General features: G+C 39.1%; 1 long non-coding RNA gene across 3 annotated transcripts in view; it reads right to left on the bottom strand.

Moving 5' to 3' along the window:
• Positions 1–7405: 7405 nt before the first annotated feature.
• LOC135177123 (uncharacterized) overlaps positions 7406–19229 on the bottom strand; it is a 108114-nt gene continuing 96290 nt past the window's right edge. Inside the window, exons 2-3 of one of the 3 annotated variants that reach the window (XR_010302925.1) lie at positions 10063–10196; positions 7406–8456 (exon numbers count right to left, since the gene is read on the bottom strand). This is a non-coding gene — a long non-coding RNA (uncharacterized LOC135177123). Of the gene's footprint in view, positions 8457–8835; positions 9199–10062; positions 10197–19229 lie in introns of those variants that run through there. The other 2 variants (XR_010302924.1, XR_010302926.1) reach the window with 2 other exon arrangements.

The raw sequence follows: 19229 nt of genomic DNA, 5'->3' as shown, positions 1-19229 counted from the left end.
ATTTTTGTAGCCTTCTGGTAGCAAGAGGTCACATTTCAATGAAGATAAATTCTTTATTAGACCTAACTGTGGTTTGAGGTCATTGTATATCTGTGCCAGGGCAGATTTAGAAGTGGTGGTGAATAGGAAGTTTTTGTGGTGTATTGTCCTGGCTTACCGCAGCTGGAGCCAGACAGTGTTAGGACCAATATCAGCATGGGCTAAAGCAGGCATATCTTTCTAGTTGCTCATCACACAACAATGAGTAAATAAACACAGTCAGACATCCAGACTGAGCTGTCAGCCCAATTAGGCATGAGAATGTCCTAATGCACCCTGTTTCCTATATCTTCACCTACGTTTTTCTGCTGCTCATACGCCTGGGGTGATTTCAGATAGACATGGCTGTATTTAAACACTGCTACACTTCTGGCAGGGGTCAGGTCTGCTGTGTCAACACTAATCCTTCCTGTCTACTATCAGCTAGTTTGACATTTGATTTGTGTCAAGTTTCTGTGTCCACTGGAAGCCAAATATCACAGCTCTGAGATAACTCTTTGCCCTACTTTCCTCCAATCACTGAATAACTTTATATTTTCTCTCATCAAACTCTGAACTGAGGGTATCACAAGTCACTAAGGCAAAGTTGCTTCACATCACTCACTTCATAAAATTCAGTTGCAGCTACAAAAAAAAAAAATAGAATGTTCTTGAATAGAAGGACTTTATGCTTGACATTTTGAAGATCCTATTGAAATGTGGGGGTTTGTTTTATCCAGGGCAATGGAGCAGGTCTAACATAACACTGATTTTTATATACATCTTGAATTTTGACATAAAGAAAGGCCAGCCACTCAAAGTACAGAATATCTCAACATTCACATCAGGGTTATTCTATAGGAAGCCAAAGGTTTCTCTCACCCCCTCCAACTCCATCAAACAGTTTGTTATGACTCTGTGATAAAGATCAGTATCTACTGAAAGATAAGCCAGGACCACCACCAATTTGGGCCTTCAAAGCATGCTGAACTGCATTATACCACAGTGTGAAAGGATATGCCTGTCATGAAGGTGCCAGCTCTTGTCAGAAGGCTGTTCCTCCTATTTTTGCACCAGACAGGACTTTCCCATGAGCCCCAGTGGCGGTAGGCTGAGCCTTTAACTGTATGTTGTACAATACAGGGTCCACACTTCTGACACACATGAAGCTGCATCATGTACATGGGATTAAACATGGAACAACACACACAGATAACTCTCAACTGCGAAGTCTCTGCATATCAGAATTTTCAAACCAAGACCATTTTTCATGTGCAAGAACATTTCTTCAGGTGCACACAGACAGTTAAATATGGGTAAAACCTGCCTAATACACAGCATCTGCATAAGTTACTCAACTTGGTGGGATATTTACTACAAAGATATAAGTCTATGTGAAAAGAAAGAGCATAACATCTGTGAAAATTAAGCCATTTCTTTGTTGAAGCAAAAAAAAAAAAACAAACCAGACTATATATACATCCATACACCTACTTGTACCAGCCTAACCAGTCACCTAAGCCAAGAGAAGTGCACACAGTATGACATCCCTCTCCTGTTTTGGCACTGGTACTGATGCTTCCAAAACCAAACCAGAAATTTTCCCTCAAGGAGATGACTAAATAAAATTGAATATTTTTTGTTAAGAAAACACAAATTCTCTCATCTGTGTTATCAAAGCCATCCAATTTGGCAGTTTTAGACTTAGTTCCAGAGTGTGAGCACAAATAACACTACAAAATATACCTGCACATGTATGTGAAATAGTCACTATGTATACAGTTATATACTACATGCAATTGGAAGCTTAAATATACTTCAGCAGAGATTCAGTGTTTTCTTTGGTAAACAGTAGATCAGTGCCAACAGCACACAGTAAGGCTCTTTGTTGAATGGGTCTGTCTTCACAACACATGTTAATTATCCCTCACTCTACATGTTTTAGCTCTCATAAATGTAAGGGATAGACTGTAAAACAAGAATTCCTCCCTTATACCAATGTTACTAAATCACTCCAGCCTTTCACACCCATCAAACCACATGAGAGTTGTGTGGCTGAGGCATGCTAGAGAGAAATGTGCCTTCTTCATCTTTGATGACAAAATCTGACCTTGTTCTCATTTGAGTCTCTGGGACGGATTAAGCTTGAGATGGAGAAATCCAAAAGGCAAATATTTCTTTTAAATTCTCAACTGGTAACAATATAAATATATATATATATGCACTCAGAATAAAATAGACTTAACTTGTAAAAACAAAACAACAATAATTAACAAAACAAAACATAACCAAATGCAGAATTTGCAGATAAACACTTAGAGTAAAAAGATATTTTCAAGCTACAGCAGAAGTTTAAAACCATGAAACAACAACCCTTATCAATCCTATCAGCAAGACATAAATACATTGCTATCTCACCACTAGCAGCAGGTAAGATTACATTAATTCCTAGATGGGTTTCCATTTACTTGACTGTGTTTTGCACATACCATGCTCAATCCTTCTGAGTGCTTAGCTTTCTAAAGTCACAAGTAGAGTGATCAGCCCACTTTGTTTCTCCAACAAAATTTACCTTGATGTTCATGGAGAACTACCAAAAATTAAAGTAATTGAATAAATGTTGGAAGAATCCAGTGGTTAAAATCCATGGATCAGAAAAATAATCACATTATTTTTCCTTTAAATAAAACTGGAGACTATTTTAGAACATGTGTGTCATACAGTAGCCTTTTTAAGTTCTGTCAGCTAAACAGTCTTCAGGTGAAGACATTAGTTGCATAGCCTGCCTCCAAAAGGAAGCTGGTCTAAGTGACCTCCAAGGCCTTCCCAATCTGAACCATTTTACAATACTATATGAAAGAAGACCCAGACTAATCCTAAATGAAGGAAGACATAGAAGGCATATGACTGAGACCTGTGAAAATGTAATTTGAACTTTGGTTTTGTTTGTGTTTTGTTAGCAATAGTTTTGAGTGCTTCATCTACTGGCTTGATGTAGCACCTGAGTGTTTCTCTTAATTCTGGTCACAGGTTACTTCCATTTTACCCACTAAATCTTCACAACAACTCTTGTCAGTAGTTTCTAGCTTAGCATAGCTTAATTCCTCTCACAAATGGGTTATTTCTAAGGAAAGCTCAAATACTGTTATCTTATTGTAGTCTAGTCCTGTTTGAGAAGATCTCCTCTTTCTCTCTGGTTTGAAGAGCACTTTTTCAAGGTCTCTGATATTTTGTTTGGTCCAGGACAATTACAATGACAGAAAGTAGGTGCAGGAATCAATTTGGACCGTGGCATAAAAGGGCAAGAAACTGGAATTGTTCGGAAGGCACATAGGGAACTGAGGGACTAAAAGAACAAGAAGGAAACATCCGACAGGAAATTCTATATGCACTGGCCTGTGCTGTGTCTGAGCTATACATACTACACCAAACACAAATAGGATGAAACTCTAGTACATACACAGTACAATGCCGGTGCTCAGATAACTTAGTTTACTGTTCACGTCCTAATCACAGATGAGCCATGTAAAACTCAATTTACTTGATTTAGGCCTTTGAAACTCATAACTCATATTGCTCCTTTTTGGTCACTTCTCTTTTATTAACCATTAAGATTTGTATAAACAAAACTGCTCTGTTATAAAGCAGTGCAGGAAAGCAGATGAAATCCACAGCAAAACTTACACCAAAGCAAAAGAAAATATACATGATCTTCCACTCCATCTACTGCAGCTCAGCTACTCCCTTTTCAAAATATACACCTAAAACTAGAAACTTCCCTTGAATAATTAAGAATATTAACTCTTCTCTTTCTAAATTTCCATTTCCTCCTTCTCCTCCCTGTGTGGGAAATTGCCTGCATCTTTAACTAGAATACTGCACCAAAGGTCTTAGCTGAATGCAGCCAATAGAGTAGGCATAGAAGAGGAAGGGCCAGAGGGAGGTTTGTGCTTATCACACATCCTTAATGTAGAAGAGGAAATCATCTGTATCACATAAGGGATATAGATAAGCTTATCTTCACTCCCCTTGAAAACAAAGAAGGAAAGGAGGAGTTGAAGCAGGAGTTCATCTGCTTTCTGGATTGATCCTGTGGCAGGGTGGTTGTGTTACCTACTGCTTTGCAGCCTGGGCATAAGATAGTTGCAAGCAATGTCTTCATAAGTATTTCCCCTGCTTACTGCAAAGGACTAGATCTTTGGCGGTCCCTTCCAGCCTAGACCATTCAATGATTCTAGGATATGTAACACCCACTCAGATGGGTACCTGTGACAACAGCCATTCCAAAAGAATTGTACTGTTTCTAGACAAGGGAACATATAAGACAGTTACCAAACACCATCAGTATAAATGCTGTGCAAACTGACTTAACAAGGCCACGGCTGCCCTGATAGAAAATGCAAGCTTCACCATCATCTGTATGAAGCACACCTATGCACTTTCTCAAGAGAGATTGATGGGGTATTTCAGACAAGTCAATTCAGTGCTAACACTGAACACAGCATTTTTGGAGGAAACTGAATCAGTCCACTGCCGGTGTTCTTCATTACAGCTGTTAATGCACAACAGGGAGCATGACAACTTGACCAGAACGGAGCAGTCCCTGCGCCGAGCAAGTGGTTTACAAACAGTGTTCCTTGGCTCTTTTATGAACAGTTCCTAATTTCTTGGGATTTCCCAGCTGCTTTTAGATGACTGGTTCGAAGTCACAACATGGCCTAGCCAGCCTCTTTTCCCTGACAGGAACTGGAACACATAACTTGTGGTTTCTGTAAACTAATAAAGAGGTGGAGTGGGGGAAAAAAAAAAGGCAAAGAGAAGGGACTTTTCCCTTGTGTTTTACAACACTGCAAATCTGACCACCACCCAGTTCATCTGTGGTGTACCATTCTCTTGCCAGTCATTCCTGTGCCCACTTGCTATAATACAGTGCTACTCACACCCCCACTACAAATTCTATTTTCAATGAGTTCTCCTCATTTCAAAAGGCCAGACACTGATGATGTAAGCTGGTGTCACTCCACTGTAGATTGTTAAATAAGATCCAGACTTGCTTCTAAAATATGTATTCAAATGCATGAGGAATTCCCTACTTGTAATATATATAGCCCTCAGCCATTATTATTGCCTCTACTTGCATAAGAATATTTACATAATTATGTAATAAAAATGCTCAGGCAAGACGTATCTTTGCACACTGAACTTTGTTTTACATAGATCACAAATTAGGCCCCTAATTCATACCTTGGGAAAAGATAATACAGCATTCTTAAAGTGCAGCACTTTTCAAAAGTGAAAGATTCCCACTGAAATGTAGGATTTCCTGAAACAAGTTTTACCACAAAGTCTGTGTTATATTTTCAGACTACATCCTCACCACTACCATTCACTTGTCAGCATAAGTACCATTAGAAGGTTTGCTGGGTTTTTTTTTGTGGCATGGCTGTGAGCTGCTTCATCATAATCAGTGGAATATCCCTGGAAACCACTTTCCATTCATTTCCCCAGGCCTGAGGTGTGTAAACAGAACGGACAAATCTCAGAGACATGCTGTGAGCAGCACAGTGACTCTTCATTCTTTGACAAAGCTTGGGTCAGTCTGTGGTTCACATAGTCCGAGAAACCATTTGAGCATCATTCAAAATTACAGTGATTAAGAGTCACATTTCAGCAGAGGAAACCTAAAAGGCTGTAACACTAGGTTTCCCACAGTTCATGAATCCAAAACTTAAATCATAGTGTAGTCTCACCATCTGCTTTTATACAGCTGATCAACATTTGGAAAAAGCTGATCTGTTGTTTATCAATGGATGTGGTCCTACCTCTCCTTTGATGTGATTTTAAGTAGGTAAAACAAGACTAAAGCTCACCAGACAGCTAGGTAAGTTATGTAACTTGTAAATAAAGGGCCTTGCAGTGGCTCTTTGCAATCTCTCCAGCATTGCTAGCCCCTTGCATGCCTGGGCCTGAATGTTCTCAGAAATATCCTCTAAGTGAAGTATGAGATCAGGCTCTGGGATTCAATCCAAAAGTCCACTGAAACCCACGGAAATAATTCCACTAATCCACTGCACTTAGCATAGGAAACCAAATCTCTCTGAATGCACCTGAAGTATCTCTACAGTCAAGAAATTAATTTCCATTAATATAGTTTAAAACCATAGGTGTCCACTTAGATTCTGTCCACTTACTACAACATCACGAGATTCACTCTTCATCCAAGATGTGACTTAAGTAGATGATAATTGTTGGCAGTAGAGTCACATATTATGGTCATGCCCAAAATTCATGTCTGTGGTGCCAAGCAATACATATCATTAATTTGTCTGTGCTGTGTAATTTATTCCACACACATTATCATGTCTCTCTCTCAACTGTTCTTTAGTGCTGGCCACTATGCCGCAACTCAAAATATCATTTTTGGAAAGGTTATGATGCACAAAGGCTGCCCGAAATCTTGAGCAGCCATTGACTGCAGACATTGTACCTAGAATTCACTGATTATGAGGAAAAATATACTTTATATACCAAAGAAAAATATAATTTGAAAAGAAACTAACAAAAGAGCTTGCTACTGATAAGCTGTAACTTACACAATTGCTGCATGCCTTCAAATGTGCCACATCAGCTTCTCATATACAAACTCTTCCTTCTGTTTTACCAACATTCTATGCAGCCATTTAGCACTCATTTCTGAGACAAAAGGCAATCTGTGCACAGTAATGTACATTTTAAAAACATAGGATAAAAAGGAAAGCATATAAAAAGGAGGTACAACAAAGGCCAAGAATAATGAAGACAAACATCTAATGATATAAATATGGAGGCTTCCAAAAATTAAGCAGTGGCATTTCATTTATTCCTGGGACTCAAAGATGGGAAAGCTGCCTGCATAGGTAGGTGACCATCTTAGCAAGGCTCCAGTCACAGATCTCTCTTAATGTTGGGAGCATCTGAGTTTGTCATAATCTGGAATGCTTATATGAGTTTTGGAATGTTTATTAAACCTCATGTCCTGAAGCTGAAGCTTGACAGCAACTGCAGTGGATGTCTGAGGTGATCTAACAGTGATGAACAGATTATCTCACATTATGTTGTTATGAAACTTTGAACCTCCCACTGCAACATTTGCTTATTAACAGAGACAGGTTACAGAACTAAGCTAACCTTCAGGATGACGTAGTTCTTATATCCATAGGGCATTGGTGAAATAAAAGGAGGTCCAAGGACATCTGAAGCCTAGGTTGTGTGTATAGTAGAGCAAATGGTCAGGTGGATTAGCCTTCTGTGCCTGTAAATATATTGCTTGACCTTCATGAAGAATAGTTTGCACAGCTAGATGTGTAATAAAAAAATGGATTAAAATGAGTAAAAATTGAGAAAGTGTCCTTTAAGAAAAGATAATGTCTGTTGCCTCTCTTGGCACTGGATTTTATTCTGCAATTCACATATGCACTTTTAATGCTTTTAACAGTTTTTACTTTTCACTGTAGGAAATAAAAGGCTGTTTCAGAAGATACCCAAGGAAGTGAGTTAAAAAGTGATTCAACAAAGTTATTCTCAATTTCAAATTGAGATTTTTTTACATTTATTAAGCTCTTCCTTCTTTTGCCTTCCCTTATTTTAACTAAGGGCTGCAAGAAAAAAAAATGTGCTGAGTAATTATAAGATGCAAATCTTCCACAAGGGCACAAAATAAGGTACTTATACATACATGGATACTTTCAGTTGCCTCATGAAGGAGGTGGTTAAGATGTTAAAGGTTCCAAATTCAGTGATTTGTGGTAACAGGAAACTATACAATATGCTCTTGAAATCAGTTTGTCGTGATTGATAAAGCTTTAGTCTGACTGAACACATACAGTAGATAGATTAAATGCCTGGCTTATCTGTCTGGTGCTGAGTGTTCATCAGTCAACCTAACATACAAGTTAAAACTCAGGATTGCAGTCAGCAAGTTCATATCCATTTAAAAATACAGGGTCTGCAGTGAGCTCTCTCACACAGAGAGAGCACAATGAATCAGTTTAATTCTTCCTTACCCTTGCTAATGCTCTCCAGCAAGGAAAGGAAAGAACTGCGGTCTTGAGAAGCAAGCTCACCCTTTGCATTCAGTTCCTTCTTCATTATTTTTTAACATTGCTTTAAGTAACAACTGCTGAAAGCCATTAACAAAATCAGTTTATGGTGCCAGAAAACTCAATAGCTCATAAAACTCCATTATGAACCACATTAAATTTTGGACAAGTCAAATGTGGTTTAATAGCTTTTAATCAAAACACTAGTGTTCTCTGTGTGGCTAGTTGCCTTCCAGCTTGGTACACAGAACAGATTCAAGGTAAAGGCCCAGCTTGTAAAGGTGAAGTGAGGTAAGATGTGTGTGGTGTAGAAGATCTAGGGGCACCACCGCAGCTCTCAAGAAATCCCAGCTGCTGCAGCTAAGAAGGTGAAGGGAATAAGTCCAGAATCAGTGGCTTCACAATAACTCCAATTTCACTAAAGTCTGACCTATGAAACTGTAGCTTATTGCAAACAAGGCATTTAAGCTGATTCCAAGCTAAAGAAAATTCAAAGAGTGTACCTTGGACCATATGAAGAATTCAGCACAAGATGAGCCTATTCTGAAAGATCAGTTTTCTTCTTCCCCCCCCTCCCCCCCCCCACCCATTCACCTCTTTGAGAGAGGGATAAATAAAAGGATCAATGAACTCCAAACCCTTTTGCTGTTAATCCCTGCTGAGTTTCAAACAAGCCTGTGGAAGGACAAGACCTGAAAAGGTATTCGCAGTAAAAGGAGGCAACAGACACAAAAGTATATACTGCTAATTAAAAACTTTAAATTATATCACAATGACTTTAAATGAGAATGATCTCAGTCTAATCACATAATACTTTCTTTTGTGCTCTAGGTCACGCCGTCACTCAGATGCAGCATTCAGGAAGCACATTTCATTAGACTAAATAAAGCTTCAATCATGTGTAAAATTTCCAACTTGAATAGGCAGCTATCATATCATTCATCAGTCTAGATGTATTTAATGGGTGCAATTTCTTCCTCATATTTCTGTGTTGATTGTTTCACTTCCATTACAGAAATCTTTCAAGATTACTCTTTTTTTGCTGTTCTTTTAGGGCAAGATAAATAATGCTTTAAAAGGTATATCCCAAACACATTCCTTTCTGCTTGTCAAAAAAAAAAAGTGATTGAGGTGAATTTAAACCAAGATGCAGAGAAATACAATAGAACCAAACCAAAACACACTCCATCCTCCCAGGAATCAGATGATAATACCAGTACTCACATGTCTTGCAACAAATAATTATGCTTAATGAAAAAAAAAAAAAACAAATTGAGCCATCTTTTTCAAACACAACAGCCCTCTGTGGACCCTGACACCATTTCTGCCCCTGAATGTGAAGTGACTATTTTTAACATATGACTTTAAAGCAAAACACAAGACAAGAGCCCATTTCCATTCCTTGCTTCCCTCTTCTCACTTTTCTACTTGCTACTCCATGTATGGGTAAGCAGTACAATAAAAACATGTACCTTTCGATTCTCAAATGAATAGGCTGAAGTAATAATTTGAGGAAGATTTGCAAACTCATTAGGAAGGAACCACAGCACAGAGGGTAGCTTTCCTGTAGCAGATTTTAGTCTTCCAACTTCAGAAATAAAGTAGTTTTCTATATAGAATACTTTCTACCACACTTCTTACTACTTCTTATTTCTTCCTGTTCAGTCTTTTATCTGTCTCCATGGAGGACATAAATGCAAACCATCACATTAGGACTGGACCTCCTTCCTCTGACCAGCCTCAACCCTTTCCAGTTTCCTCTTTTTATCTTCCCTCTTTTTTACATGTGTTTCATCTCTCTGTTTTTCCCTCTTATTCCATGTGCCCTAAACATAGAATAAGATCTGTTCTGCTGTATCAGGCTCAGCAGAGGCATACAACCCATGAGAATAACTAATCACAGACACATTCTTATGAGCAAAACAGCCAAACTGGTGGATGAAAATCCAAAGAACTTTACATTTACCTTTTCTGATAAGTGAACGCGTTTCAGAATCCCAAATTAAGTAAATAGGGAGTTCATCCATCTGAGTATTGCAACTGCAGTCACAGTGATTTAGGAAGATAGTGCCAGCAATTTGAGGTCCACAAAGCCAAGTCCTGAAAAACATCAAACAGTGGGGAAAAAAACATAATTAGTAATATTTCTTTTTGGTGACAACTCCCAAGTGCGACTAGTTATTTTGCATATCATGATAATTTTGAAAGGTTGGAAACACCATGGGAAGAGAATAACTTGCTGAGGCATAGAAGAAAACATCCTGAAGAGGTCTTGATTCTCCTCATGGTGGAGATAGCTGACAAAATGAGTTGCAAAAACTAACAAACAGGCATGCAACTAAAGCAGTTAGTCACAACAGAAACCATAAGTATTCCACTAAGAACACTTACAACCTGAATGAGAATAAGAAGTCATAGGTATAACTCTAAGGACCATCTTACTGGCCAGGATAAGTAGGTACTGTTCAAATAACTTCAGTGATAATACAACTAATCATCCTGATAGGTGACCTAATTTTTGTTCAAGACAGTAGTAAGGTTCTCGTGCCCTCACTGGGCACTAAATTGGAGACTTTTATTCAACACCCAAAAGAGAAGTGAAAAGCAGGGACCACAGGGAGGCTGGAATCACTTTCCAGCTCAGTCAAAAGGTTCCTGTGTGACCTCCTACCAACTGTGACCTTTGTCTGGCTAAAAAGCTCAAATCTATTTTAAACACCTAATGAACTTTATAGGCCAGCACCTCTGTGACACAATCCCTATTTAAAATGAACAAACCAAAAAACCCTGAAACCAAAACATAACAGTACCTGAGGATCTTAGTGCAAATATTTTTAAATGATCATAGCGCAAACATTTTTAAATGATCATAGCAACCACTTTTTTCCCCCTCCTCTATTGTGCCAAAGTGAGAGCAAGTATAAAACTTTTCTAATATATGTGGCATCAATGTGAATAAGACTGATTTTAAATGAACCCATTTCATAATGTATTTCTCTGGTCAGAGTTCTTAAGTAATGTGAAAATAAATTTCCAAATTTCATAGAAGAGATGCTTATGTTGATGTGTATTAAAAAGAAAAAAAAAATCAACCAAACCAACCAACAGATAGAAACTTGTCCCATAATGGAAGTCTGCATTTGCCATCTCCATTACAGGATCACTCTTCAGATTCCTATGCATGAGCAGAGCATTTGAAACGCAGCTCTGATAAGATGCAGCCCAAAAGGTACACAGGATTTCATGCATTGGGTATATAAGAATCTTTAGATTCCAAATTACCACACACTGAAGAATGTGGTTCTCCCTTATGCTTCCATTGTCTTTACTGTCCATAAAAGCATCTGAAAATTCTCACACAGAGTCCAACTCTGTAATTAAGCCATGACAGAAGATTTAGTTATCAGGACAAGAACACGATGTCAGCATTCATTTCAAAAGGGAAATCATGAGGCTATAGAATTTCTCTCTCAAGAATAGCTCAAAAAAAGCTGCTTTCATCCTTAACATTTTTATTCCTATTAGCACTTTTTGTTAGATAGTGTCTACATGCCCCAGTCATACCTGAGGTCTTGCTGTCTTTAGACAGCCAGAGAAATTTAGGTACTGAATTTAGATTTGCAGTTTGGCCCTATCAGATATCACAGTATCACAGTATCACCAAGGTTGGAAGAGACCTCACAGATCATCAAGTCCAACCCTTTACCACAGTGCCCAAGGTTAGACCATGGCACCAAGTGCCACATCCAACCCTGCCTTGAACTGTCCCAGGGACGTCGACTCCACCACCTCCCCAGGCAGCCCATTCCAGTGCCCAATGACTCTCTCAGTGAAGAACTTTCTCCTCACCTCATACTACTGTCTTTTCAGGACAATCTATGCAGAGCATGGCCATTTCCCAAACACTAACAAGAATGTTGCCATTTACTTCAGCAGGCACAAGATCAAATCCAGCATTACTATGGATGAATTTCCCAAAATGTTCTAGCTGATAAAAATATTTCTGCTCTCTAAGGGGAGTCAGGAATGAGAATGTTAGGAGAAGAGTTCATAAACAGAGTTCCAACACACAAGAGCTCTGCTTCAGACCCAGCCTCACATTCTCAGCTCATCTGTTTCTCTCATTATGCTCAGTAGATTAAAAAAAAAAATTGGTTGTCATGAGCAAAAAGGGTTAACAGCAAGCTGGAACCTATTTACAGTTAATAGCAGTGGAAAAACTGCAAAGCAGCTCGATCCAGTATCTAATAATAATAAAAAAAGTTTTCTTGTAAAAAGACTTGAGGGCAGAGACTCTGAAAGTTCTTCACGTTTTTTACATATTTTCTTCAAGAAACAGCACAGAAAGGCAGTAATCTCAGCATTTTGGGAGCAAGTTTTCCACAGCTTGCTGGTGACCCTGACAGTAAGGAAATCAATGACTAGCAATTATGAGAGGCCCAACCTGTCACCAGCTCATAAGCTGTGATATTTCCAGGTTTTTGACCAGCATGTTTAGTAAGAAATAATTTCAGTCTATTTTAAGTCTGTGTCTTGCTACTCTTGGAGACAGCAGTGACATATGGTTAGATTAACTTTATTGCTTTTAAATCCTGATGGCGATGTCCAAAAATAAAGGTCAAGGTACCCAAAAGGTAAGTTTCTCAACTGATACAGAAGAGAGTCACTCAAAGCTCAAGTCAGCCAACAGTTACAAGAAAAGTTTTGTTGAGCCCATGGATGCTACACTTAATCATTTGAGAAACTCTCACAGTCAAAACAAGACAGCAGCTTCACCTTCATTGAATTCAAGAGCACAAAAATAACACTGAAAACCAGATGACCTTGTTTAAGACCCTGGTTTGGAACCAAGATTCTTCTATACCTAAAGCTTTAGCTGCAACTTCAATGCATAATAAATCTTCAAAGGTACTTATTTATTTATTTTCCAATGAAATCAAGAGTTTGAGCCCTCGTCTTTTACAGTAATGATGATTTAGATTGCTGCACGATACAAGAGGGGGAAAAGTCTAACCCAGAAGGCCTATTTCTAGAACTATTATTATCTAACAGCCAATTCTACTGTTTGAGATCCCTGATTTTTATTTCAGTCAGTTTACAGTACTCAGAGAGCAGCAAAGTCAGCTAAGCACAGTTATCCCTCCCCTGCCTAGCTGCTGTGTTTCTGGATAGTAAGAGAAAAGACTACTTAGCTTGAGAGCAGCAGCTACAGCAGTACCACTGAGAGCATCGCACGCAATAAATAACTCAATTTCTCCAGTGGAATTCTCTTTCAATGGACATTTGCATGGTCTCTTTGCTTTGTCTGACACTTTTAAACGCAGTAATTATGATGAAGAGGTGGCAAGACACTGGCAAAATACAGCTCAGGTCCAAAGAGCAGTGTCATCTTCGTGTGCCTACAAACGTCACCCTGCTCTTAAAGTTTCCTGACATAGAGACATGTCTGCAATCACTTACATTCACTACTTGGCAGAAACAGTATGGAGCTGCCACTTTGACAATTCCAAAACACCTGACTCTGTAATTAACAAGTGGTAAGTTTTTCATTCCCTCCATCTCCTTTTGATTGTTTTTATTTCTCTTGTTATCAAATAGCTTGGAGGAAGAGAGCTTATGAAAAAGGTCTAGGGTAGGCCCTTCTCTAAACAATTCCCACTGGTCTGACTTCAAGGCTAATAAAAATGCTTTATTGTTTCTTCTGTTGATCCTCCTAACTGGTCAGCAAACCCCTGGAGCACAGTTAGTGCAACAAATTCAACTTGTCTCATACGCAGCTCTAGTTAGGAGTAAGTTTCCTGTTACAGAAGAACAGTTCTGCCAAGTAGCTGTGCAATTTTTTGTATTCCTCACCTGTTCTTGTTCGCATTAATAAAGAGAGCCCACAACAACTATGTGTATTTTTCCACAACACATTTTTTTCCAAGTGTCCAGAAGAAGTATTCTTTTGTACACCAGAAAACATAAAGAGCTGGTTACAACTGCTGTTACCTACTTCTGTCAGCAGTCAGAGCATTACCTGTTAAATTTCATCTGCACTGCTTTGATGGAGATTTAAACTGGACTAAAACCTACGCATTCTGCCTGGAAGCATTAGATAAATAAATGTGAAAAATGCAGATTGATGTCTCATGTAGATATTGAAGCACAAGCAGGCAGTGCACTGTTACATCCTTACAAAGTAGGCATTCCCTCCCATGTGACAGCAGATAGCACAAAAATAAAGAAAAGCTTCTCTGTCTCTTGCAAGGAACTCTTTTCTGTACCACAAGTAGCCTTTCTAGTTTCCATTTGGCTTCAGGTGGAGGGGAAAATACTAGCATGTGTTTGATAAAAGTTCACTAAGTTCAGTGGGAGTGTTTCCACTAATTGTAGAGGGGATTGGAACCTACTCAGTGTAAATAAGGATGGCAGAATGGCAGAGAAAACACAAATGTACTATTTAAAGCTAAGGAAAAAACCAACATTGTGGTTCAATACATAAAAAACCAAAAACACAAAAAAACCCCAAGCAAACTCAGCCTTCTGAAATAGGCTAAGAGAAATGTTGCTCTTACCTGTACTCTTATCTAGTGTGTCTTCTTAAAATTCTGCAGTCTACTAAAATTCTAGAGATGTGAGAACAAGAAGTATTAAAAATCTTCCTTCAGGCCCTTGATTAAAATCCTGCCCTGACTAAAGGTAGCAGAAGTTTTTTACTGATTTCTGTGAAGCCAAATCTTGAAAGCCTGAGAAGAGACTGCAAACCCCCATTAAAAAAATCTGTCAAGAAAACTGGCACTAAAAACAAAGTACACAAGGGATTTCAAATGAGATTAGAAGCATTGTTTTGACCTTGTGGCTTTCAGAGGGGTGTGAGAAAAACACAGTAACAGCACAAGAAGCCTTTGCAAATGAGGCAGCCAAGTCAGACAGTTTAAAGGAATTGGAAAAGAAAGTCTAAACGGAAATGCAGTGAAAGGAAAATACATCTCCATCTAGGGGGAAAGGAATGAAGGCCAATAATCATTGGGATTCAGCTTTGTTTCTGTGGTAGGTGCTCTAAAATCTGTTGGAGGAGCAGACAGAAAGGTCATGGAAGTCAGAATTATTATATGAGAAAGGAAGTGAGGAACAATGGGCTCAGAGAAGTCATGACAACTGAAGGATTGGTGGTCTTCACTGGGAAAGAATGGGTGGCCTTTATTGATGGGCTCTTTCTATAGAGATGAATTACTGTGAGCAATATCTGGACAGACCAGAAGTGCACTGGTGACAGACTTGCTGAATTATTTGCTGTGGATAAACTAAGTATTCGTTCCTGATTTTGATTTTGTGAAAGTCTAATTGCTGCTGCAATATGTATTATAAACCCCTGTCCAACACAGGACATACATATGGTTCTTAAGTGTAGCCACATGAGAAGTCTCTTGAGCCCCAGTGGGACCATATATGTATTTCAGCTGAGCAGAAGGTAATGTTTCACAAAGAACAGGATCCACTTGACTAAACACAAGAGCAAGGTCACATGAAAAAGAAGCAGAGGCAGCAGAGTTTCCCAAACAAGACTTGTACATCTACTGTCAATTCCTCTGGAGCTCACTAGTCTGACTTTGTTTCCCTTCCCACACCATCCTTTTTCTACTTCATTCACCAAGAATTCAGTCTTTTCAGAGTAATGCAGTCTTCCTCCTGCATCTGCATTTCACCTACAGTAAAGGAGCCTCGATGAACTATAATCATTAATTGGTGGTTCCCAAATTATATATTATAAATTTTTTCTAGCTTGTGACTGATCAATTAATACATGCCCCTTCTTAATTAAGAAAAAAAAAAAAAAAGTAGTAAAATAGTGAGTAAATAAGAGAGAGTAAGTGATACTTTTTTCCCCTTATACTGAATTTCTCATGTGAAGATACTTCTTCAGCAGCAATGTGAGAACCTGAACTCATTCTTGCAAGATCAACTGAGGCAGGCAGGCAAAAAGGACTGACATTTTTCAGCAATTCAGAGGTACAGTTGTAATAAGTGTTCTGTTGTGACTAAGAGTGAAGGGGCAGCATACAGTAACACTTGTTTACTCTAGGTTCAGCAGCCAAGATCCCCAGTTACAGGTGGGAAAAGCTATGTTCAATCTTCTGTCCAGAACAAATCCGTTCATTGCAGAAGTCTAAACAGAAAGCACAAGGACTGGGAGATTTCTGTTACAGGAGACATTTTGCAGGACAAAAGTGTGGGAATCAGTGGGTGTGTAGTACGCTGAGGTTTGAACTTGGGAACTGTGAATCTAATCTCAACATCCAAGACAAGTAATGTGCAAAAGGAGCCAACACCACAGACCACCTAATCTCTGAAAAGTCCGAGCTGAAGCTGTCGCCCACAGCAATACAAGCTATCCACATGCCATGAGATCTCACAGTTCCCTATCTGGCTTATGTGCAGAGTTGTGATAATCAGTCCCATTTCCCACGTGGACCCATTCTCTGTCTTTCTATACCTTCTGCAAATTTGAATAGATGGTTAGCCACAAGATGTAGACAAGTGCTTTCTTCTCCTTGCAGCATCCCCCCTCCTTTTTTCATCAGGAAATGCCAGCCCTCTCCCACAAAATGAATGGGAAATTTGCAAATTCCTCTAAACACCCACAAACTTTCTCATGATCTCTTGTTACTTTGCAATGGATGGCCCTTTGCAACTCCAAGAAGCCTGGGCTGCTGAAAACAGCAATCCTATTGTGTGAGTTACTGAAATGTGTAGTCATTTCATGAGGCAAGTGCCCACACTACCTGGAGCTGGGCAAGCAGACAACTGTTTTAGCCTACCATGGAAGCTAAAATCACACAAATACAGATTTGTCAAGCATCAGCTTTTATCAGGCATGTTACAGAACAGGTTGATCCAGGCTTGCACTGCCCGTCCTTGAGAGGGTCCTGCTGGAAGTTTTCTGGACTTCTCTGTGTCAAATTTCCAGCATTTCCTAAAAATAACATCACCAAGCCCTCTTACAACTGGCACCAAAGAAACCTTCACTGTGGAAGAGCACTGTATTATGCTTTCATCTGGTGACTCAAACATCAGCCCTGCAGCCAAGCATCTTTTTGAGCAAGGCACCACATCTTGACTGGAATACAAAAGAGTGGATGAAAACACAGTGGAAAAATCTAGCAGTGGATTTCACTTGCAAGTCACCAGAAGTGTCTAAGAGCATCTGACAGATTATCATGCCTGAAACTGTTCAAGGGAACCAGGTAAAAAGCAATCAAATCTGTCCTTTGAGGCTGAAAGAACAGTCTGAGCTCCCACAAATCCTCAGTCAGATGACCCCGAGATGCCCTTACAGACTCATCAGCAATTCAGCAGCAGCTAGAACAAGGAGGAAATTGGGGCCTTATTAGAGACCAGCCAAAGCAAAACAAACCAAAGACTTGGTCGCCACTGCCAAAAAGCTGCTTTCACAAGTCAGGAATCCTGATCATGCAGCTGCCTCACTTGCCCCTCATTTGCCCACATCCGCTGAGTTTACAAATGAACCTATTAGACGCAGGATTTTCTATTTTATTTGCCAAGGGGAAAGAGGGCAACAAAAGGAGGCTGCAATTGAATGACTACACCAATGCTCCTGTTGGTTTAACTGGCATGTCGTTAGACTTCAAAAATAGAACTTGATTTGTAAAATAAACACAGCATAATATGGAGGTTTCTGTGTAAACAAGGGACTGTACATGTAGTGGTATGATACCAAATTTTGCAATCAAGAAATTTCTCATTCAGCTTGTCTAATCAGCCAGAACAAACTTGCAGCCAGTAGACTGTAATTATAATTGCATCTAATTGATTCCCTTTCTAAAAAAAAAAAAAAAAACAAAAAAAAAACCCAAAAAACCCAAAACAAAACAAAAAACCACGACACCCCCACCAAAAAAAAAAACCCCATGGTATTGTGGTGTTACATCAACATTCTTGACACAAGAATGCACATTACAGACTCTCGGGTAGGAAATGGAAAGAATCATATGAGCAACCATCTCGTACCCACTACATCATTTATTTACTCTCTATTTCCATTGAAAATGCTCAGCAACCAGCAACCAAATCTCTGTCAATAACCACCTCATTCCTGCCTTTGAGGGAAGCCCCTGGCTGTGCAGGGAACACACAGGGAAGCTGGGACCCAGCACCTGCAAGAAGAGCTGAGTCATGAGTCCTTATATCAGTGGCAACAGAGTCCAGCAGCGCTGGCTGTGGCCAGATACCTACTTATCATCTTGAGAAAATCACTAGCAGAAGCAGAAACAGCTTCAGGTTTACATGACAAATAAATGGGAATTTTCAAAACTTTAATACTGAAAATGTGGCTGCTCAGTCAGAAGCTGGCATCCTTTTCTCAAGCAATCTCTGCATGACTTGAGGCAATACAGAGTCCCTGTGACAGTTGAAAACTATATCCAGATTGCTTGACTCAATCTTAGAAGTATTATTCCTCCCTTAGCACAGTGACTAGTACATCCAGCATTAGCTAAATTAATTAGGACCCTAAGCCACTTTTTCAAGGGATTTTTTGCATAGTATCACATTAAAACTATGGAAAACTATTCTTAAAACTATTCTTAAAACTATTCTTAAAACTATTCTTAAAACTATTCTTAAAACTATTCTTAAAACTATTCTTAAAACTATTCTTAATTCACTTAGTTGTTTTTGAAAATGAACAGAGGATTAATGAGGATCACACTACAAACACGCTCATGTTCTCAGCATATATTCAAGGGTTGAAATCTACATACACTGTCTCAGTCTTTTGTATGCTGTGTGTATGAAGACAACACTGAAGACTTCACACATCCTTCTGGTGTTTCTGTCCGGCCATGGTAACTGGTCCCTGATCAGTTAACACTGCCTTTTTTAGGAAAGTTTCCTAAAAGCCTGTGAAAAACAATAGACATTGAGAACCAGATTTTGGCTTCATCAAATGGCACTATAAAAAACACCCAGGACACTCAAAGATGTCAGTGACTCAACATCTCTCAGTAACCACTGCAAAATAAACATCAGACAGTAATTGCTGTGTAGGGGATGAGTATCTGGTAAAAGAAACCATATTTCCATTGAACTACAATTCTAACAAAGTCATCACTCCCCAGCAGAAATATGGCT

Source organism: Pogoniulus pusillus, chromosome 7, assembly GCF_015220805.1.
Source record: "Pogoniulus pusillus isolate bPogPus1 chromosome 7, bPogPus1.pri, whole genome shotgun sequence".
Classification (NCBI taxonomy): domain Eukaryota; kingdom Metazoa; phylum Chordata; class Aves; order Piciformes; family Lybiidae; genus Pogoniulus; species Pogoniulus pusillus.
Note: the sequence above shows the minus strand (reverse complement) of the source record. Positions and strands in the feature narration are given on the sequence as shown.